We start from the raw sequence: 24,296 nt of genomic DNA, 5'->3' as shown, positions 1-24,296 counted from the left end.
TGAGGTGGCAGCTGTTGTGTGGGTACAGAAGTTCTTGTGGCCCTCTCCATGAAGCAGGGAACACCCTCCTGTTTCAATCCCTGCACTGGAGGAATGTCTCTCTAGCCAAGCTTTGTCCTCTCCAGCTTTGCTGCCAGGCTGTGATCCTGGCTGGGCACACAAAGCTGGATGGGTCCCCCTTCTTTGCTTAGAGAGAGAGCGGGTATTTATGGGCTGAGAACAGGTTAGCTTGCTATGTGTATGCAGAGAGAAAGGAAAGAAAGGAGCTCCGAATCCATATACTGGATTAAAAGTGCCTATTTAATAAGAGGGTTTCCCTTTTTTCCTTGTGATTCCTGATTCAAAACCCATGAAAAAGCGCAAGGAGAAACCTAGTACATTCTTTTAGAGACACCCTATTTTCCCTACCCTGTTTGCCTGAGGCACTAAAAAGGGAGCCACTTCTCTTGCTTTCTGGCATGCTATACAGCAATGGCTTCAAATCTTACTTCCCAGATGCCTCAAGTTGAGAGTCCTTGACTCAGCCTTCATTGTATTAATTTAGTATATATTACATTGTCTGAACTCTCTGATGTTTACTGTGCTACCTTTTACTGTACGTTTCAGGCACAGGAAAATCAGATCTAGGGATGTCTGTGTTTTAAGCCTCCACTGCTGTCCATTTTTCTGAAGGATCTATATTGGTGCAGGAATGAAGCCTATGGATTTGTCTGCTTCAATTATTAAATGAAGCAAGGTTACATTTTCCTTTGCAATGGAAATCTTTGTCTTTGGTTTGTTATTAAAACCTAGGCATTCAAGGAGCTCATATCTTGCTGCAGGAGCAGGAGGAGGAGGAAGAGGAGGATTTCACAGGAAAGTCTGATAGATCCCAGTACTCCTCATGAGAGAATCCATATATTTGGGTAAAACAGCTGAGTAAATTAGCCTAGAGACTCTCAGGGCAAAAACTATACCTCCTATCCCAGGTCCTTGCCCCAGCTCCATTTTTGCTGTGTTAAACACACACAGTTTTGAAAGGGAGAAATGTAGCCTTCTGGCAGAAGTACCTGTGCATTCATGTTAAAAAATTTCTGAAGTAAAGAGAATTGAGGCAGGCAGACTTCAAGTTTCCATCTCAGAATAGAATAAATACTTTTCTATGGTCATGAGTGAATTCAGCATTACCCCATACTCAGAGTGCCTGCACTGCCTGTCTCTACTGCCACCAGCTCGCTCTGTGCAGGCACCTGCTGAGATGATTCTGTAGTCCCATGTCACAAAATCAAATTGTGCATGTTTGTATAACTAGTCTGTCTCAGCCTGCAACTTTAAACCTCCCTGCTGCTTGCAGTGACAAGTTGATTTTCTGTGTGTGCTTAAATTAGATGCTCACGTGCAAATTTACAACTTGAAAGTGTCCTTGTGAAGGCTTTATTTTTGTTCTGTCTGATTGTATTGTACTTTTTTATTGAAACTGAAGGCAATGTCAACTGAGAAATATACTTTTGTTCTTCTATATTTGAAAACAAAACAAGCACAAAGTAGGAAATAGGATAAATAAGTGACAACTCTTCAAAGGGGATTAGAAAGCAGCAGTGTAATGATGCATAAATCCCATGTTTTGTGTACAAAAGTTTCTTCAGAAAAAAAGGCAGGTTTGATATCAAAATGTTTAAGTAGTACCAAAAGACTTGAACATTTTACTATTTTTAACAAAGAAGTGGGAAAATAGTGATAAATGCAATTTCATTAATTTAAAAAAAAAGATTACATACTGCCTTTGGAATTACTGCTCACCCAGAATTTCCTTGCTTTGTATTATGTTAAAATAAAGATGAGTGGCAAAAAATAGACCCTTGAAATGCAAATGAACATTCTGCAAATTAAAATAGTTCCATTGACCCCCTTTCTCGAATGATTGAGTTGCTGAAATGTAACAAATTATTTAAGTTCAAAACAAGAAATTATTTACTTTTAAATTACCGGAGAATGAAGAAGTTATTTTTCTGCCAAGTTCTAATATGCCGGCTTTTGCATGGTAGTTTGTGGATATTTTTATGTTTCTGCTTGACCTGGAAATGCAGATGACTCTCATTTGTTACAATTATTGTGCTACCCATCTAATTTAGTCTATAAATTCCTTGAGGCAGGAAACACATCTTCCTCTGGGATTGCTGAGCTCTGAAGGAAACCCTTTCAGCAGAAGGCGGCTGTCTACAACAAAATTGTGCCGTGTTGATTTTCTCAACTCATCCTCTCAGTGCCAGGCAAATCTAAAGGTCCACACAGCCCCTGAGGTTTATAAATTAAAGAATTTCAGAAAGTGAAAAATTCTGGATGCATAGATTTAAAATCTACTTGAGATCAATACTTTGGAATTTTTTGTCCTATACTGGCTATCTCAAGGAGGAAGAAGAATTGTGTTTTCCCTGTCAGTCATGAAAAAGGACTGTTCCTGGCCCACTGGTCTCTTCCACTGGATGAAGGCAGTAATGGGATGATATTCCTCCCAATGCCTCTGAAGCATCTCCTTTAAACTCTGTGCACAAATGTGACTCAGAGTCGGAGCTGTCCAGTGTTTATGCACAGCGTGGATGCTGCAACTCACAGCAGCTCCTCTCCCAGGGCCTCTGCTCACTCAGCTGTTCAGAGCAAGTCAGCCAGCTCAGGCAGCCAGAGACACACCTGCAAATTGCCCACACCACCTCTGAAGCCTCCTGTCCTTGCTGGTTGTCTTCCATCCTTTATGCCTTACTGGACTCTATCAGTCTCCCCAGTGACACCTGAGCTGCTCTGATCTCCTCAAAGTTCAACAGCTGGCAGTGATCTAGTGGAAAGCTCACACAGCCTGCTTCTGGAGCCCCTTTCACCTCGGATTTATTAGCCCTGTGGTTTCTGTAGATTCCTCAAAATGCCCATAAATTAGAAATAATATTAAAAGGGACACTGTAGGTTTAAACAGATAACATTTATGATTTTTTTAATGGCACAGTTATAATCAATTGACATTTAAAATGGCATCATAATCCATCAAGGTGAAACAGATTCAGAAAAATATTTCTCCCAAGCCAAAACCCTTAACAGCAGCAGCAGGATTGCAAGAGAGGAAGGACACAAACAGTTTGAGCCCAGGTCACTGATTACATAATTTAGAGGTGGTTTTTAACAACTTCACCCTCTGTTTAATCCATTCTTGTATTTCATAATGCTTCTTCTCCACTGCCAGCCCCCCATAGCCCTTTGTAGAGGTTTTTCTATCAAAAATCTTTAGTTAGTCCATGATAGGGAGCAATTTGCTTTGAATGGAGCAGGAGCTGTTATATGTTGAAAGGGCTGGAGAGATGAAAGGTTGTCGTTTTCATAACAGTTCAGGCCATGGGGCAGCAATTGACATGGAGAACTGTCCAGCATGGCTATAAACAAGCTTTGATTTTTTTGCTGTTTGCCTGATGGAAAGCTAAAAATAAAGAAGGAACATGCTTAATGAGGTCCATCCTCGCAAACATGGGGGAGAACAACAGTTCTCTCCCCACCTACTGAAGAAGGCTACAGAATGCATTTGTACAGAAATGAAACCAATTCTCCAGAGAAAAAAGGGGAGGGAAAAGCCCAAGGAATCAATAACAGAGTAAAACATAAAGTCCATGACCTGTAGCTCATTATTTCAAATGGGTTGTAGCTTGGTAGTGAATATATGTCTGTGGTGATGCATGGAAATGAACTTCCGGTGACCTGGAATGGTTCTTCATCATCCAGGTGATGCAGACAAGGAGAAGGCACTGAATGCTGCTAGGAATCACTGGTGCAATGCTGAGCTGCTGTTGCTCTGCAGTGGTACCTGCAGTTAAAGCCTCATCCATTAAGGTGAAGCCACCAGAAGGGACTCTTTGAAGCAGTGGCATGGCAAACTCTTTTATTGGCACATGAGGAGGGGACTGGCTCTGCCAATGGGCAATTAAAGGTACCCTTAGGCAAGTGTCTGAGGGAAATGTACCTAACACCCCTCAGGATGCACTTCTCTTCCTGTATTTCCAAGAGAAAAAGCCTCAAGAAGTAGTGTAGATTAATTGTCTAAAAGTTACATGCCTGGAGTACTGTACATACATCCTCCACTCCCAAACCAACCATTCAATGCACAGATTGGGAGTGTGAGACTAAGATAGTTTTTGTTCTGTGTTCTTAACCACTTTGGCTTTTTTCAGTGTGTTTATATGAAAAAAAAAGCACAGACAGACCAAGTGAGTACTTAGGCAGAAGTCAGCCTTTAGCTGGTTTAGCTGGCCATCAGTGTGTTGGCTGTGAGGGAAATGTTCATGTTACAGTAATGGGGTGGAGCAGGCATCTGTTGTCTCATTCCTGAGAAGCCTGGTCTAGAAGCAATTCCCAGCCTGGGTACAGTTTCATGGGAAGCAGCCTTCCCATGCTGGGAAGATTTTGAGATTGTAAGCTCCCACACCAAGCCAGAAAAAAAACTCTGATAGATTCGAAAAAGAACATAATTTTTGTTTTGGGTTAGCTTTTCTTTTTTTTTTCAGCCTATTAGTCTCAGTTCAATAAAAACATTTCATTTTGATCATAATAAAATGTTTTGTCTTCCTGTTGAACTTTCAATTACTTTTCCACTGTAATCAATTCATTTTTAAATAAAGCAGTAATCTGGAACATGGCAAAATGACCTTTTAAAGACTATTGGAACAGCATGTTTCAAGAACATGATAAATTTTAAAAATTTATTTTATTTTAATGAACAGTGAATCCAAACAACTCCAGCTCGGTAGTGCAGAGCTCTGTGTGTGCAGAGCAGATGCACATTTTTGCAGCTGACCCAGTTTCCTGGTCTCATAGATGTAAAAAAAAACATTTAGGGAAAGTTGTAGTATGTATGTTTTTCCTAAGGGTGCTGTCTGTCCTGATTAACAGGATGCATAGTTAACTATCATATTATATTGCTAAGCCCACTTTTTTGGTAGGTACTTTTCTCAAATTCAGCAGTCCACTTTGCGAGGTATCCTGGAAAACAGATACTGCATAGATAACTTATCTGGGAATAAAGGAATTCTATACTGCATGTATAAGAGGGTTTTTATCTGTCTGGGATGGTCACAGATTTCAGCGTGTATGGATTTGCCGGCCTTACCTTCCTCTAAAAGTGCTGTGATTTCCACAAGGAAAAAGCAGTACCATGTCATAAAGTTCCCAACTGGCTCTGACACCCTACATGGATTTTAACCACCTTTCACATGATGGGCTTTGCAAACAGTGTTGTAAAACAGTGCTTTAGTTACCACTAATTAATTCAATGTTCAGGCTGACAGAGCCAGCATTAGGGGATCACTGCTTGAATATTTCTGCCTCTCAAAGCCAAGCAGGAGAGGGCAGCATGGCCTGTGGGATAATCACACCAGGGCTGAGACAGCCCAGGTAGGGATGTGAAATTGTCTTACATCCTCATCTTCCCCTTTAAGTCGAGACATTCCCATGATGAAAAGATGTCACAGAATGTGAAGTGGTAGTCTTACCCATCTGATTTGTATGCAAGGATTCTCCTGCAGTTATTTCATACAGTAAAGCCTGCGATTTATAAGCCAAGAGCAACCTTGATTTTATGCATAAAAGGGTTTTTGCAGCTTTTCAGGGTGGGAAAGAATTTTAGGAATAGAATAGAATAGAATAGAATAGAATAGAATAGAATAGAATAGAACAGAATAGAATAGAATAGACTGTTTTGGTTGGAAAGGACCTACGGTGATCATCCAGACCAACTGCCTGACTAATGCAGGGCTGACCAAATTAAAGCACGTTATTTAGGGAATTATCCAAATGCCTCTTAAACACTGGAGCATCAACCACTTCTCTAGGAAGACTGTTCCAGTGTTTGACTACCCTCTCAGTGAATAAATGCTTCCTAATGACCAGTCTAAACCTTCCCTGGCTCAGCTTTGAATTATTCCTACATAACCTAGCACTGGATACCAGGGTGAAGAGATCAGCACCTTCTTCTCCACTTCCTCTCTTCAGGAAACTTTAGAGAGCATCCAGTATCTATAAGGAAACCCAGTAACTTAAAATCAGTTAAAGGCTGGTTGCTAAAATCTGTTTTTCAGGTGACTTATTCTAGAAAGCACATGAGAAGCTGAGAGTTTCCCTGTCTTCTTTAAACTTCAGTCTTTGCAGCACCTATACATGCAATTTTAAGAAGTTTATAGTGGGGAAGATTAAAATAATTTGTGATTTTGTCTGTCAAATAGCACAAACCATACTTATCTCACAAAGTGAAGGGAGTGAACTGATCCTGAATCCTCTTGCCTGACAAGACCTTAAGTATTATTTCAGGATGAGCTGGGATGGTTTGTATTAATTTCTTTACAGGTCCTGAATAGAAATGGCAGGAGGGCATGAAGTTATGTCCTCAGAGTCATAACAAATGTAGTCCCAAGAGGAGAATAAAGTCTTTTCTGACAGAGAAATGAGAGCAATAGATAATGAAGTCTTAATAGCAGAAGATTCTGGGCAGGAGCAAGACACATCTGCAGAGCAGACTGGAGATATCACCCTTGCAGCCTGTCCTGTCAACACATCATCTTCATCAGTGCTAAAATTCAGGTCAAACTCCATGAAGAGAAAGTAAAACAGATTGCACTGTAGCAATTCATTAGTTCTAATTACAAAACCTGAAGAAAATGTCACTTCCAAATTTAGACAAAACATCAAAATTTCAGCCTCTGCCAGGGACAGTTGTGTTAGGCAGGCCAGATGGCAAAATGGCAGAACAAGCAAACAGTCCACTGAGGGCCTGCAAAAATCTTGGGAGAGCACAAGATATCCATGTACAGACTAGAGAAGGAAAAATATCACCTGCAGGCCCACAAAGGAGACATTCTTCCACTTGCCAAGGAGGTACAAATCCCTCTTGCCTGGCAGAGCCCACACACCTCCCAGGTTCCTTCCCTCCACTTAGGCAGCATTGCAACTTTCCCTGTCCTATCCATGGGGATCCTGAGAAAATGATGAAGTGCACAATATTCCTAGGCTCTCAGCATTTTGCTTTGTTTAATGGGCTCCTGTGGGAACTCCTGTTACTCTACTCTGGAGGGAAGAGCTTTTTTGTTTTTGTTGCTGCTGTTGTTGTTTGCCCCCTTTTGCCTGAGGCAGGTCATGAATTATGTGCCTGATGTTCTTCCTCACTCCTGGACTTGTGATGCCCCACGGGGACCCATTAAAAGCTTCCTTGCTGCATCCTTCCAGAGAAAGGCCAAGTGCTGAAGTGGCAGAAGCAGGGGTAGAAAGAGGCTCTTGTGACTCAAGGATCTTTGGAGGAGAGCAGCAAGTCACTGTTAGGGTTTGGATGGGCCCATGGGGGTCTGCTGGGAAACTGAGTTGCATACCAAAGTAAACTGTCCAATTACAGGGCAAATGCGTGGTTTGCATGGTTTTTCTCCTGAAGCTGCTCTTTGAATCATGGTGTTTCCACTCATGTAGTGGCACCAGAACTCAAACTTCAGAGAAATGGGCACTTCTGATCTGCAGCTAACTGCAGATCGTTCGGTGGATCTGCCCACGGACTGCACACACTTGAGCCAAAGTTCAGATCCAGCTGCTAAAGCTGTCTATGCCTTTGAGGCAGAAAAGCCCTAGTTTGGTTCCTCTGGGTGACATCTAACACAGCCACTTTCATGCACTTCAAATACATTTTCTGCAAGAAACCATCTCATGTTTTTATAACCACAGACATTTCAAACATATTTCTGTATTTTCTGATGTGCCATTGGCACAGGCTATGAAAATTGTTTGGGCTATATATAGTTGGACTTTTTTCTTTTTATTTTTCTGCAGTTTGTTACAGGAAAGCAACATTTCTGTAGCTGTGTGCCAACCCAGCCTCTCTTCAAGTGAGCTGTCTGCTTTTTATCCTTAACATCACACGCCAGAAAGTCTGCCTAAAGAACATTATTAGCTGAGGCTGCAGAGTCAAGTACTGGAAAGCTAAGGCAATGCCAGACCTGAGATTGCTTCTGCTCATACCTTAAGGGGCAGATGCATTAGGACATACGAAAAGAAAAGCTTTTATAAATGGCCAGAGTCTCTGCAGAAGGTGGGATGATCTGTCTCACGGGCAGGACTGATGAATCACCTGAAAAGTGACTCATTTGCATGAACTCTTTTTTCCTCAGCTGTGGCCCCCAGCCTCCTTCCCTGTGCTCGTTTTTGTCCCTTGTCTGTGTTCTCAGCAAGTGCCACTAGGTGCTAAACCCACCGCGGCTGTGACACTGTGACACACGCTATGGCACTGCCACAGGTGGAGAAAGGGGAGGAAGAGGAGGGAGCAGGTGAGAATTGTCTGGTTCAGACAACTTGTGAGGGGATGAAAGGGCATTTTCTCAGCCCAGAAAGCAAAAGACAAGAGCTGCTTGATAGATCACCCCTCTCTGTGGTTTCTTTTCCTGACTCATTCACCCTCCTTTGCTGATGAGCTCTCAGTCGCTGGTGAGACGCTGAAAACGACTACGAGAGTTGTTATTTTATGATCCAGTAGGTATTTCCACAGCCTGTCCGGAGGAGAAAGTGAAAATTGACCCCCACCGCACATCAACAGAGCAGAGGGGAGCTGAGCTCTGCATGGCCGGGACAGGGCACTGAGGAGCCCCTGCACAGCCAGAGAGGAATCTGGGCACAGATTGGTGAGCATTGCTTGGGGCAGCTTGTGCAGGGTCTGCCTCTCTCCCCCCACCCCTGCCTACAATAGTGGTAATGTAAGAGGACAGTTAATTTCCTTTCTGGCCGAACACTGAAGCTTATTTGCAGTTTAGGTTGCCAAAAATAAAACCAATTGTCTGATATATTCCATTTAGCTGCCTTATTATGGGAGTAAGCTTTGAAAAATGAAGACATTTTCAGATTGTCAGTGCTCTTGTTATGGAATGCATGAAAATGGAATTTTTAAAAATGAAAAATCTTCTCTGTCTTCTTTATTTAGGAAAAACAAAAAGTCTCTGTGATTTCCTTTTGGCTTTAGATACAGCCCTTCTCTCTGCTGGATGCTGACAGCAGATTCAAGCAGATGTTGCTCTATCCACGACACACAGGTTGTCATTTCCAGCTTTCCTTCATGGCCAGGAGGGCTAAAAGCATTTCTTAATAAGGAAAACACAAATGTTGTTGACATCAAAGCAGAGCTGGAGCCCCAGGCACACTCCTGTGCATTAATCTGTCCTGGGCATCATGTAGATTTGTTCCTCTGCATCTGCAAAGGCAGGTACAGCCTTGTGCTCTATCCACTGGATCTTCCCTGCAGACTACATACTAATTGCCATCCCTGCACTGGAGACACAAGGCAGTCACTGCCAGCTTTGGTAGGGTTTTTTTGGGTAAATACTCTCTAAATTCTTTTACAGGATAGTACACTAACGGTAGGAATGAAATGTGGTTAAGAATCAGCTTGTTATTACCTATCACTTTCTGTTTTAAAGAATAAGTTTCTGTAACTTCTTTGATGAACTATGAAGAAAATGGAGAGCAAAGTCACATTATTTTTACATTATTTTTATATCTCCAAATTTGTCGCATTTAGTTCAGTGCTCAGTAAACCACACGTGTAATGTCACTTGACTAACAATAGTGACATGGGAAGTATCTCTAGATCCCACTTCATGTCCTGGCAATGGTTATTTAGAAATTCTGCTACATAAACCAAAGTGTAGTGCCAAGTAATTTGAATGCTGCTTTCAAACATCCTCCTGGTTATACATGAAGACCTCCAGTTTCACATAAAAATATTTTTATAAAGTTATGGACTCACCTTGACTGCCATAAACATAAAATAAAATGTTCCTTTGATTGAAATGTTAGTTGGATCAAGCTTGCAGCATGTCTGTGTTTTGTCATTATTACAGAAGTGTTACAACTACCAAATACATCTGAAATTAATTTTCTGAGAATATTCTGAGAAGAGTTCTGAAGATGCACATTTTGGACTTGGGGCTTATAGCTCATAATAGAAATACCACATTTCAATAAAAATTCACCTCAGGCATAACGAGCTAAATCACTAAATATTCAGTTGGCATCACCTTAATACAACACAGCTACACAGAAGTAAAATAATTACACACACATAAACAGTCATACATAGGCAAGGACTTTTTTCTCCTGGTAATGCAAGGTAATAGTGATACAGAAAGGCATAACACAATTCACAAAAAGGAGTAAGACAGCTGGCACTGAATGCATTTCAAATAGTGTGGACAACATGCAGGGAGGTGACAGTAGAAAAAAGGATGTGGTGAGGGACCTTGTCAGTGCAGACATGTTGAAGGCTTATGTCCAGCAGAGCCAAAGCCCCACTTGGGACACTGTAGCACCATGCTGATGTTCCCTTTGGATGTGGAAATAGCATAGTGGTTTGTGTGGAGCATCCACAGGTGACTGCACAGTTAATATCCAGCCTATGGATAATGGACATACAGAAAATCAAGAAGAGCTGCAGCATAGTCTTTTTATTACCTTCATCTTCAAAAAGGATAGTCCCTGCCTTCCACAAAAATCTTTTTACTAGGAACTTTTCACCATCTGTTACTGAGCTAATCAAATCCAGAATACTTCAATCCAAAGAGATTGCATGGGTCCTTAGTGTGTGGGCCCTGACAGACTCCCCTTTTTTTATAAGAAAGATTAAACTAGCTTGCACGTCTCTTCTATTTGCAGCTGCAGCAGGGAGAAAGATGAGGAAACAACATGTTAAACCTTAAGTACAAGCAGGTTGCTAAACCTGGCTCATCCCTACCCAATTTGCAGTTGCTTTTCAGTGCTAATGGTCAGCTTCTCCTCCCGCTATTGTCTCCACAAGCAATTGTTGATAAGTCTTCTTGGTAACACTTTAGAAAACCAAATACAGAGAGTGTGTTTTAAAGACACAGAGAAAGAGAATCTGCACAGCCTTGAGTCTGTCTTGAAGAAGCTGCGATAAATGCAGTTTGAGAGTATTTTTATTTGCTTTGTGAGAGATAAAGAGAGTGATAACAAGCAATTTTTTGTTACAAGCCAAGCTGGATGGGGATTTGAGTGACCTGGTCTGGTAGGTGTCCTTGCCCATGGCAGGGGGACTGGAATTAGATGATCTTTGAGGTCCCTTTCAACCCAAACCATTCTATGATTCCATGGTATGCTTAGCCACCCTCTGCATGACAAAACACAGCTAACAAATGATCTGTGTGATTTTTATGATCCATGTAGTCAGGCTTCCTACCTGGGATGATGGCTGAGTATCCGTGGACCACACACAGCTCAAGTACTAGATGTCAAGGGCACTAAAGACCTTTACACATAGAAGGAATAAGATTAACGCCCTTCTGCATTCCTCATATGGACTTAGTTCACAGCTGAAAAAAGCACTAGGTTTTGGATCACACTATTGAAGTGCAGTGGCAGCAGCTGGAGGAACACAGACAAAAAGAGTTTACATTTATAAATTGCGCAATGTACATGATTCAGGTGTTGGCTGGCCTGGAATATTGATCAGGTGAGGGTTTTGGTTTTTGGTTTAGAATTGCAACTGTTAACAAAGCTTTCCAATTGAGGTTGATTTAATGCATCATTTGGCACCTGAAGTTTCCCCCAGGCCAAATCGTATACGTGCTAGGTCAGAGGAAAAGGGAATGGCTCTGTGTCTTCCCAGTCACTCTGCACATCATGACTGCATTCAGCCTTGCCGTGGGTCCTTTCCATGCAGTTCAGGCTTGTGTCGTTCAGACCAATAGCCTGCAAACATGAGTAAAGGTGGAAGCTGTTTGCTTGGAAATATGCTTCAATCGGATGCATTTTTTCATTGTGTATACTGTAGTCATATTATTCATTGATTTTGTGTTCTGTGCTTGTTCAGTGCTCCAAAATGTAGCTTTCAGATGGGCTTCTCAAGGCACTAGACTGAGTTTGCAGCTCACTCTCTTTTAACACCTAAGAACCTCCTTGTGCTAGATACTGGAAAAGCATAGAACTAGGAAACACTTCTCTGTGTAAGATCAGAAGTGTCCAATTAATGCAGTTATCTCAAGGGGAAAAAAAGCTACAAAAATCTTATTATGTCTTCACACTGCCATTAATGGAATTGGGCTGAACTGAGATGAGCTAAACCATGGCTGTACTTTCAATGTTTGTACCTGAACTTTTTTCTACGTGCATAGGGAATGTTAGCACCATGTAGTTCAGAGATGTACAGAATCGTTTCAAACATGCTGGTTTCTCCAAGTAGAATTGTGCTGGACTTTCCTGTACCATGATGCTGTTTCTGCTGTGGAACTCAATCTTTTAACTCAGACTGCCAAACAAATGCTTTAGTCCTCGGGTGTGAGCCTGAGAAGATAGTTATTTTTTTCAGCACTGGCTTTTGGTTCGACACACAGTGCTGCCCAGAGTGAGGGAGATGAACCCCCCTGTTCTCAATGCAACTTCTTTTTCAGTGTTTCTGACTCTGCACTCTACAGACACAGCTATTCTACCCTGAGTTAGCAGCATGCTGACAAAAGCACTGAGCTCTGAGTTACAGCACGTAAATTCTCAGCTGAAGTGTGCTACCCTGGCAGGGTCCTGGGCTTCCTGTTCATCAGCTATACCTTTTCATGGCCTTCAGTTAATTTTTCTTCATCCACCTCCTCTAGAAGAAGATGGGAACAGAATAGTGAACAGGATTTTTTGGGCTTTTTTGCCCTGTAAAAGTATTCATATCGCACTGTTGCTGGGACTTGCATAATTTCTGTGACAGGGCTATGGCTTGGGAAGGACTACGGCAGCAAGTGCAGCAGGGAATGACTGACGGTCTCAGCAGGGCTCTGGGACCGTGCCGGCCGGTCGCCGCGAGATGGAGCCCTGGGCACGGCCGGGCCGGAGGTTCCCGAGGGGTTGAGCCGCACGGGGCTGCCCCGGCCGGAGCTCCGGGAGGACGGCAGGCGCCGAGGGCCGCGCCCGCGGGAGGGCGGGGCGAGCTTCTCTGATGAGACACAGCGGGAAGAAAACTGTAACTCTGGGCGTCACCTCCCCGCGATGGGATGGGACCAGGAGGTCTGGCTTTGTGAAAGGGAGTTTTAGTATAGGAAAAAGTTAGGGATGGGCTATGAGTCTCTACAAAGGAGCAGGAAAAGTCACATGGCCTAGGTACTCCTGAGATATTGGGTGTTTTGGAGACTCAGTTTGTAGACATTAAAAGGTAGGGGCAGCTTCACAGAAGAGGAAGATTGTTGGTGTGGTCCCACAGGCACAGCATGCCTCTAAATACTCTCCTTGAAAAAGAGGTAAATATCAATTGGCATATCCAGCTGCTGACATCCCATTATTTACCACAGTTAAAGATAAAACTGTTTGTGAAGGCTTAAAAAAGGAGCTCAAGAAACTGAGTGATTGGGTAATAAAATGGCAGATTAAATTCAGTGTCAATAAATGCAAAGTAATGCACATGGAGGAAAACAACCTTAACTATACATTCACAATGATGGACTCTAAATGAGCTATTACCACTCAGAAAACTGATTTGGGAATCATTACACATAATTCTTCAGAAACAATCACCTCAAAGCTAACAGTGGTCAAAAAGACAAATGGGGTATTATAAATTATTAGGAAATAAATAGATAACATGATAAAAGACTTTTTTAATAACCATGCAAACCAATGCAGTGCTCACATCTTAAATGCCAGGAGGGAAGGAACAATTTCTTAGACAGTTTACAAGAAGTACCATATGTTTTCAAGAAATGACACTGTGGAACTCATTGCCACAGGAAACTGTGAAAGCTCAATTGAAATTAAATTAAAACAACAATTAAATAAATGTGTTGGCATTAGGTAAAAAAAAAAAGTTTGCATCAAGTGATGTAGACAGATCTACAAGCTCAGTACTCAGGTAATAACATACTTTCTAGCTGCTGGAAAGGAATGGGGATAATCACTCTATGCCAGCTTTGCTTCTGCTCTTTTTATTCTTTTTATTCTTTTTTTCTTTTCTTTTTTTCTTTTCTTTTTTTTTTTTTTTTTTTTTTTTAATCTGTTGGGCTGCACAGACCTTTGCTTTTAACCATCAAGGCCATACTTATATCATTATCCTGAAGATAAAGAAATATTTTGGTCCCAAGGAAAATCAGTGGCAGAATTCATTGATTTTGAGAACAGGAAAATCACTTCTGCTGTAGCTGGGTCATGTCTCACTGTGTGAGGTGTTGCATTGATTGAAGCAGGACTGCTGGCACAGCATGAGCAGCTTATAACAGGTATCTTTGAGCTGCCCAGAAAGTAGCAGTGATGAAGAGCGGGATTCATTTCAACCAACTTTAGCTGATAGTGGGAACTAGGTGCTGGTTCTTTAGGCATCTGAGGTACTTCTTCCTGTCACAGAGTGTCCATGGTACGAGTTTTGACAGAGGAAACAATGACAAAATACATAGCATGTTCCACAGAAATACAACTAAGGCGTCAGGAGCACCTTACTTACTCTTTAGCATCTGAAATACGAAATTAAGATGGTGTTTGGACACCTTGGGGTAAAGACATGAGATGCGAATTTAAGTTCCCTGAGGAAAGTAAATGTGATACTGTTTGCTTTTGGTATGTAACAGACCACCCATCCTTTTCAGGTGTCTCAGTGGCAGAATGAGTAAGCAAACCCCAGAAACGTTGTTTGCATTAGAAACAAAAATATTTCTGTTTGGTGCCTGATTATTGAATAGGGATCCCACTTCAGGGCCATGGGTGAGCTGCTGCAGAGCTCTGACTGCTCCCTCCAGCATGGTTTCATCCCTGTCTACTGGAGAAAGACCTTCTGCCAGCGAGGAAGCATCGCTTCTCAGAATTGGTCTTGACTACCGGGGTAAGCATTAGTAGCAGGCAAACTCAAAGCAGAATATTGCAAAAGGCAATACCAATGAAAGAATCCTTTAAGCTTTATGTTTTAGGAAGGCAGAAGAAGAAGATGGTATGGTGGAATCTTTTACAGGGGTATAGATTGTCTCTCCTTTTTTTTTTTTTTTTTTTTAATTTGCTCATGTAGCAGCTGATCTCCAGTTCTTCCCCTTACACTGAGGGGTTCTCTTTCTGTTTTCAGTGAAAAGCATAATGAATCAAAGACTTGTGAAATAGTGAAAGCCTAATATGTTTGTTCCAGAAATAATTTTAAAAATTGAAGACACCATTTCAAAATGCAGAAAATGTCATGGCTTAGGAACATGCCTCTCATTCTTACCTTATTTTTAAAATGGCCATTTTTAAAAAAATTTTCCATAAAGAAGAAATATGTATATACAGTTATGTATGTATTTAAGAGCAAAGAGAATAATAAAGATCTAATCATCTTTTCAGAAGTAGGTACATAGGACTTGCCAGTCAGCTGATTTCTTTGGTATATAAAATTAATGCTTGTTAATTATTATGTATTACACTGGTGCTTAGCAGCTGCCACTGAAACTGAAGGTGCCCTATCTACACAAACACAGGAAGAATCCCTGCCTTGAAGCCATCAGTGCTTAACTGAACGAGAGAAGCTGTGGAAAGAAAGATGAGATGTCTCCTCTGATTAATTTCATGTAACAATCCTCCTAGTTGCTAAAGGAACATTTACTCAAAGCAGTGTTGGTCAGAGATCTTTGACCTAGTTAGTGCCTGAAAACACCCCAGGGCACTGCTGTGCAGAGACCCTAGGACAGAGCCTGGATCCAAACAAGCCTCACTGGTGAGGTGCTGGGCCACCAGATTGGTGTGGGAGGGCTGACAGGCTGATGTGACTTCCACCTCTACATCTGAACAAGTCTGTGGAGCATTGGCAGAGGAGCCATGCCTCATTTTGCCTTCAGTGACAAACACACTCAAGTGGCAGAGCAGAGGCATACAGATGGGCAGCACTAGAATAAATTTCCTGAATCTTCTAAATGAAAAGCTCCCAGTCCAGCAAACCTTATTCATGAGTGTGGTCGCATCTAATTTCATGCCATTGTCATTGTGAATGACACATTGTCTCTGGGAACAAATCATAGGTTTTTGCAGTGTATGTTGGTTCTGACTACACCTCCTCTTTCAGTGCAGTTTCTGGATCCTGCCTTGTATTTGTGTTAAAAAAGGAAAAGGCTTGCCATTAGTGCTTAGTGTTATTTCAACATAGTGGTAAAGTCTGCATTAAAAATGCATAGCTAGGTTAGATATTTAACATTTAGTTGGTGTTCTGGCACAGTCTGAGGGCATGAACTGTAGCCAAGAATATATGGATTCTTAAAACTGCTTCCTGTGCTAAATCTCAGCATCAGCCTGTCCATAAGTAATAAGGAGAAGGACGATGTAAAATAATGTTATTGTTAAAATTCTGTCACCTCTCCCTCCCCCACATATTTTAAAGAAATATATTGCAAAAAATTCATAATGCACCTGGCCATCTTTCTTATGTCTTCCTTTCTTCCTCATCTGATAGAATCAGTTCTCTATATTACTCCTTAGATTCAAGAGATTATGGCAATCTTCTCTGTTTTTTCATTAGCTAAGCTGATTCCATGCAAAAGCTGTTTAAGATTCATGAGTGATTTTGCCTCTGCAAAGAATAGGAATGCAGCTGAAGGAAAAAAAAAAAAACCAAAACCATTTCCAATAGTCTAGACTGATGATGGGATACTGATGAGAAATATGCACACAATTAACTTGAAATAAAATGCAACAATTTCTTCTTTAAGACTGTCCCCACAAATTGAGGTGTGCCTAGCTTACTGCACCCAAACCACCGCATCCTCCTTTTTGCACAGAGGCACATGCCTACTTTACTGGGTAAAGTAAGCTTTCCTAGTGGCTCTGCAGAGCCACAAGATCCTGACAATTATCACAGAATTTTCTCAGTGTGGGAACCTTGCAGTCTGTGGTTTCTGTGGCCAAGACCCATTCCTTTTGGCCAAGGTTTTTTATTTTCTCACACCAGAAGACTTGCAGACAGGGCAAATCAGATTCTGCTGGCCATTGATCCTGAGAAACTGGAGGGAGATGAATCCCCTCTCTGCCCACAGATGCCATGTGCTGGGGTTGCTGCATGGGTGCCTGAACAGCCTGCCAGGCTCTGGCCGAGAGTGAATTTGGGCTTAGAAACTTCCTGTGCTCCACATCTGTCTGTAGTTCCCACTTCCCACCTCTCAGTGGATGCAGGGATTATTCTAACTGTGTAATTTTGTACTGATTGTCACAGACCTCACAGGAAGAAAAGCAGAACAAGTAACAGGGTCCCTGCTTGAATGGGCTTATTGTGCTCAGAGGTGCCAGTTACAGCACTGCAATGAAGTGCAGTTCAGTACAATGGCTTTGCCCAGGAAGTTAAGGAGACTGATGTAAATGATTCACATGCCATGGATTTGCTCAGGAGACCACCACTTCAGGTGCTGTGTAGTGTCAGCTGTTCCATACTTGGAATTTTTTGTCAAAACTGTTTGGAAGTAACACTTGTCTCCCTTCCCTTCTGGTTTTCCCATACTGTTTCTGCAAGGTGTTTGGAGCAGGATTATTCTAATGAACACAAGACAGTCTGAAAAATTACCTTCAGGCTTATATTTAGGCCCACCTGCTTCATTACATTCTTGGGTCAGGGCCTCAGCATCCTGCAGTCACCAAGTGAACAACCCTAACGGGAAGCCAGTGCCAACTCTGAGTGCCTAAGCAACAGGATGGGCACACTGTACTGATCTTCTCTTCTTCATTAAGAAAGATGATTAAAATATTATTTCTTGAAAGGCATCCAGTCTGTGAAAAGATTCAGACAATGTTGATGAAGTTACCATGGATTTCTTTTCGGACATTCAAGCTATTAAGAGCAGGAATGTTTTGTCTGAAATTTGATATAGAAACCTAGTAATAGAAATAATCCCTTCCTAGCTGTTGCCTTTCATCTTTTGTACACGAGTAGAAGTTTACCATGTTCCTAATAGCAGTGATTTAGATTAATTTGTCCTAACAAATCAAGCCAAGCCATTCAGAGAGTGAATATTTTCTGGAAAGGGAAGAGCAAAAAAGACTTCAAACAGTAAGTCCAGAATAAAAGGCTGTGAAGATAGGTGGACATGAGTCATAAAGGAGGGATACTGCAGGTGTCCTTCATACCACTGCTCAATGTTTTTCCTTCTTGTACAAATGAAATTAGTAGTGTTGTACACATTGCTTATCTTTATTTGATGACAATTTATTGAAGCTTCTTAAAGAACTAGTCATTAATTCATATAATGATGACAAAAACCTTTGAGACACCCTGGAGCATGCAGGTTGTATTGACCACAAGAAGATAATTTCTACTTTCCAATCCCTCTCTAGGAAGTTTCCAAAATGAACTCTGGAACACAACAGGTGCCATAGAAATAATTTTGTTCACTGCAAAACAAAATAAACGAGGGACTGGTCTAAGAAAATGAGTACAGCCCTTTGTTCTCATTTGCAGAGAGGTCTTTAAACAAATTTTAGTAGTGTAGAGTTGAGTGGAATGTGACCAATCTAAGAAAGTGGGAAAAAGGAGCAGCCACTCCCAAACCTGTGGCTAAGAGACTACATGGCAGCCAGTATGTGCTGTAATCAGACCTATGGCCCCATCAGCCCTTCTCCCTGTAAGTCTGTCCCTGTCACAACGGCAAGGAAAATTTATGCAAAAATAGCATTTGCTTCACCTTAGTGTCCCATGCCATTGTAAAGGTAGGGGAAATTAGAATCAGCATTTCTATACATAAAAGGGCTGCTTGTTATTATGAGCCTTTGCGCTGTCTTCCTCAGGGTTATGAGGCATAACTGCAGAATCACTCTCTGAACTTGTCTGAGGTTTCAAATTGTTCTAAATCCTTCCTCAGGTTATAAGTTAACACAAATATCTCCCCTTTAATTTAATCTAGAGGATGCTAAAACTGAAAGAAGCCCAGGTTTCACTCACATCTGTGAACGGGGCAAGCTCTGGGGCAGAGCACTGTCACTTTCTAAGTGCCTCTATTGCAACTGCATAATTGACTGGGGTAGGACAGGAGGTGACTGAAAATGTAAGAACAGCTCCTTGGTGGATGCTCCCTGCCCCTCTATGTACTGGAGGAGAATCTGAAGGTTCACTGCTATTCCTTGGGAATCAGTCAGCTGCAGAGGACCAGTCGAGGAGAGACAGAGGTGCCACATTACTGTGCCTGACAAAGGAGACTTCGAGATTCATGATTTAAGCTCTCATGTTGCCAGAAGGACTCAGGGAGGATTATGACCTGTCCTTACTGACAACAAGGTGACTTTAGTTAATACTTTCTTGATTTGGTTTCTTACTGGCTGCACTTCCTCTCCAGCTGAGTCAGCTGCTTTGGATGGGGATCCCCAACTTCTCTGCAGTTGAGAATCACTTGATGAGAAAGTTGCTGGGGTGCCTCATGCATCACTGGACACATCTCCCCAAGGGCAGGGATATGGAGGCTGGGCTGTCTCTTGCATGGGTGCTACTTTTTTGTCTTGCCACCATTTTCAGACACTAATGTTATTTAGCAAACACAGCTAACACTTCAAACAGCTGGAGCTGGGCAAAGGGGAGAGATTATGAAGTCCTAAATCACTTCCTATATGAGGAAGACTGCAAGATTTGCTCTGTAGAGTCACTGACCAAAAGAGAGTATTTGTTGTAGGTGCAAATGTTTCTTCTTCAAATACAGTACAGCCAGTGGTTTTGGGACCAGCCAAGCCTTTTGAGTTATGTGTTTCATCCAGGTATTCCTGTCACTTTTTGGACTGGGGTTCCCTGGATGGGAATATACAAGATATCAGGAGCTAGACACTCTTTGTTTACATCACAGCTGCTAAGGGTATATCTTGGAGGCAGAAAATTCATGTTTTTGTGGACTGATTATGATAAAAAAAGATACTTGACAAGAAATACTTGACTAAAAAATACCGAACCCCAAAGATTTTGAAGGTCTCTGTACTTCAGCTTGTATAGGCAGAGGAGCAAAGAATATGACCCAAGTACTGTGGATAGATGGCAGCCATAGTTGAAAGTGTCTTTTCATTAATTGCAGATGAGACATCCCAGAACAGGGGAGAAGCTGGAAAATCAGATATACAGGATGGCACAAGACCTGTTGGTCCAGTATGTCCAGCCTGTGGGGGTGACCCAGTGCAGATAATTCCATGGGACTTTTTCTTTCCCATAATGAAAAAATGGCTTGTTAGATCTGAACTGCTACTTGACCTCTGTTCTGCACCTGAGCTTAATTCTCTTTGTTCTATTCATCAGCTTCCAGGTGGCTGCTGCATGATGGTTTATCCTTGCCTTGCTGCCCAAAATTTGTGCTTCAGGGCTACAATCACTTCTGCCACCTCCCATTTAAACCACTTAAACTGAGCTGAATGAATTGGCTTGGCACAAACTATGGAATGCTGACACAAACTGCTGCGTGGGCTGGTTCAAAAGGGTGCTTAACACTGGAGGAGGGAAGGGGTGGGGAGAGGATGGAGAACACCACAGATGAGCAGCTGCAGTGGTAACACTCAGCAGCACAGCTGGATCTGAAGGAGGATGTTTGTCCACAGCCTCTGAGAGCAATTAGACTGGAGCCTTGGGGGTCTGGCACATCTGAGAACAAGTGCTACTTATATTGTTAGCTAAATAGGGATTTGGATATCCGTCCTTATTTCCACATTGCAACATTCATGAGCTTCTGTGTGCTGTGTAAGCATTGGAGATCTAGATGCTTTAATTACTGGTAGCTGCTGCTCCTGCATTAAATGTTGCTTCTCACTTGAGAAGACAAATGATACTGATCTCTTGTGTGAAGTAGGGGCAAGGATAGTTTTGCTGCTGTCTCTTTTCTTCAAAACCAGACTGCCTAAACTCAAAATGACACAAAAATTCAGAAGAATTCAGCTTTGGAACAATTTGTTTTTCCTGATTTCTGCATTATCCTTGCTTCTTGAGGGGCCCTGTGATTGCTGCATTCCAGAAACCTGTCCTCCCATTGCCTCCAATGGCTGTGACCATTTCTGTCTTAACCCCAGCAAAAGGTCAAAGGGACAATGCTATACATCCTTGAGCAATGTTATCTGCATTTATAACATTCTAGGCGATTTTCATTGTTTCTAATTCAGCTGTAGTAAATTATTTAATTGCGTGGCACCTCTGCTCCTCACAGCAAGCACAAAATGCTTACTAGTTTCAATCGGAGTTATGTGCATGTAACTATGCAAGAAATTAATATAACTCTTTGATTACAATAAGGTTATAAGCAGCAGGAGTCCATTATGATTCGCAGTAAAATGAAGAGTTCTTCATAAATCATAAATTTTACTGTATAATTTTCATTCTTCCTTATCCTTTTTCTTTGTGTGCACCTACAAAATTATATTTTGTCCTAATTGAGGCATCTTTTGTGCAATTGTCCCCAAGGCTGTTACTCATTATTACCCAAAAGAGTAAGAACAACAAATGTATTAAAATCACCTGATAATATTTGCCTGAATTGACTGTCTGCTTCTTTGCCCTAGGGTGAGATCTGACTTGATTGTATCTTTGCATCCTTGCAATATCTACCACATCCTGAAGCACTCATATGCCCAAATGGCAACAGAGACATGATTGGTATCAACTTAGCAACTCCAGAGCAGTACGGAGAGAAGCAGGAAGGCAGAAAAGGCTACTTGCAGCTGTAGTGCTACTGCTGCTACCACAGTGTCTGATTGAGGCGGTACAATGTGACATCTTTTCATTTGATTGTGAACTTCTGCTCTCAAAAGGCATTTCCCTGCCATCCTGTCACCTAGTGGTGGTTCTGGGAGATCAGGGTTTTCATAACAAAGCCGAGGGGTGCAGTGCTTGTACAGGCACACTGGGACCCCAGTGGCCATGGAACCTTTGGGCAGCATTGGAAGAAAGGTGCAGTGGTTCTGAGGTGAGGGTGGAGCTGGGACTGTCTCCTGGGCTGGAGTTGTGCATCCATGGCTGTCAGAGGTAGGACAGTGGGCTAGGCAGAGCTGCATCTCGTCTGTGTCAGCTCCTGCATTGCACACATATCTGCATGAAACTGAAATTCAGGACAGTGTGTGTGCTGTGCAAATGGCCAAGAATGGCATGATTTTTGATATTAAAGAACACATTTATTCCGGAGGTCAGGGAATCAAAAAACAAAAGAGAAATTCCTTGGCAGTTCAGGTGCAGTTACCTATCTCAGCAAAGAAGGCAACATTTCTTTCCTTAGGACATAGGAACCAAATGGCAAGCTGTGTTTCTCGGGGGCAGATTTGGAATTGCTTGCTCTGGCACTGTATGCTGAGTGTTTATCAGAAAGGTCTGTTAAGCCTGTTGACATTTCTGTTGTTTTTCCATAGCTGCTTTGGTCCTGGCAGAAGCCAGAGTTTATGTGCCGTTTTGGAAAGTGCCTGTCCTCTGTTTCAAGGACCAGCCCTTCCCATGGAGCAGGTCTGCTGCCACAAGGAATCATACTGTATCTTCCATTAAAAATTAAAAAATAATTTAAAAAATCCAAATGCTGTGTGGGTTTCTTCTTTAGTGTAGGAAAAGCCATGAGATAAATCCTTTACAATGATCATAGAAAAATCCTTACAAGATTAGAGCACAATGATCTCACTGAAAAACCAGATAAGTCAATGCCTTATTGCAACACCTGCAAACACTAGTACTGTCATGCTTCTTGTGCTTCAAAAGTGAATGGGGAAAAAAAAAAACCTGTTTTTTTTCCAATTTCCTTCATATTTTTCAGCTTTTTTTGGCCACTTTTTTCATCTAGAAGTCTTAAAAGCCTAGATTCAAGGTACTAGATGCAAAATGATTTGTTATTTCTATGTTTAGAAAGACATAGTATCAGGTATTAAGGTAAGAGACAACTATTTCTATATTTAAGAGGGTAAACGTTTTTTTATTAAAAAATGTATTTTTCAATAGTTGTAACTTGTGAAGTATCTACCTTCTAGACTAAAATGTGCCATACTTGGTGAATAGTTTTGAAAAGTTTACATGTAAAGTATTCAGATATTTTTAAGTGAGAACAAAAAGCAGAATGCATTTCTCCCATTGTATCTTGTGACCCTTCTCAACCACTCATGAACAAAATGGCTGAAAGTTGAAAACTGTGATTTGCCATGTAAAAAGCTGTACTTTTGCACAGTGTCCAGCCATATTTTGAAGTAATTTAGCAGTGATTTAAAGGTTTGAAAATCCTATACCAAGTTTTGTAAAGGCTTTTTCCCCCTAATTTTGCCTTACAACCCCAACTTTGGAAAGTCCTACAGAAATGCTTAACTTTGCATTCCTTGAGTGGTTCCAGCAGAATGACCACAATGTGTACAGCCTGTGTGGGGAGTGGATTTTCATAAAATAAGTTTACATGCCTCTACTTTTTATTACTGAGATATCCTGTAACTAATCTCAATGCATAATGAGCTGGCTACATTTCAAGTGCTTCAGCAACTTAAAACATGTTGGAAGGACCCAGACTCCCAGCAAATGAAGGACTCTTGTCAGGGTGTACACATTTCTCTCCTACTGCTATACTGATCTATAGGGAGCATACATAGGACAGGGAAGAAAAATGCTCCTGAATTTTATTCTGATCTTTCTTCTGTGATTGGACTTCACAGCTTGCTGTAATTTATGGCATCTCTTTGCTGCACTCTAAACAGGGTGCAATCTAAATTCTGGGAGCTGGAAATCTCTAGTTCAGGATGCAGGCTGGCATCAATAAGCATCATCCCTCTCCTTGTTCCTGAAGAAGTATTTGGCAATTGATCAAGAGATGAACATTTGCAACTCCTACACTGAAACTGACAGTGAGCTTTTGGCAAACAAAAAGGAGTCCAATCTCACAGGGCTCAAAGGTGATAAGGAAGTTGCCCACTGAAGAAGATGTTGGGGACACTCTTTCTACTGGGCATTGCTTTCCAGTCTCTGAGCAACTCTTGCAGGCAAAGAGTGCCAAAGGTTGTGAAGACAAGAGACAATATGCTAGAGACAGACATTGAAAGGTAGGTAGAAAACAAGGATTTTGTAAGAGCTCTGGAAGCACGTATGGGATGGTCTATCAGAGCACTGCCACTCACTTGGGATTTCCATATGTGCTCTGTTCTCTGCTCTTCTGTGGCACTTCCCACAATGATGGACTTGCCTAGAGGGATCAGAGCCAGCCCTTTGCCCTCTGGGTGTCTCCTCAATGCAGCAGCACATTGCAAGGTGAGCTCCAGTTTGAAAGATTTCAAATCATACTCATGTGACCAAGCTAATAAGCTCAGTCTTGGGAAGTTGTTGCATTACATTTCAACAAATTCTCAGGGTAAAATTCCAAACCCAGACATTCTGCCTGCTG

General features: G+C 41.8%; 1 protein-coding gene across 1 annotated transcript in view; it reads right to left on the bottom strand.

The window, feature by feature from the left end:
• Window positions 1-24,296, bottom strand: part of ISX (intestine specific homeobox) — a 92,225-nt gene that overhangs the window by 25,301 nt on the left and 42,628 nt on the right. The window lies entirely within an intron of this gene.

Source organism: Zonotrichia albicollis, chromosome 4 (genome assembly GCF_047830755.1).
Source record: "Zonotrichia albicollis isolate bZonAlb1 chromosome 4, bZonAlb1.hap1, whole genome shotgun sequence".
NCBI lineage: Eukaryota > Metazoa > Chordata > Aves > Passeriformes > Passerellidae > Zonotrichia > Zonotrichia albicollis.
Note: the sequence above shows the minus strand (reverse complement) of the source record. Positions and strands in the feature narration are given on the sequence as shown.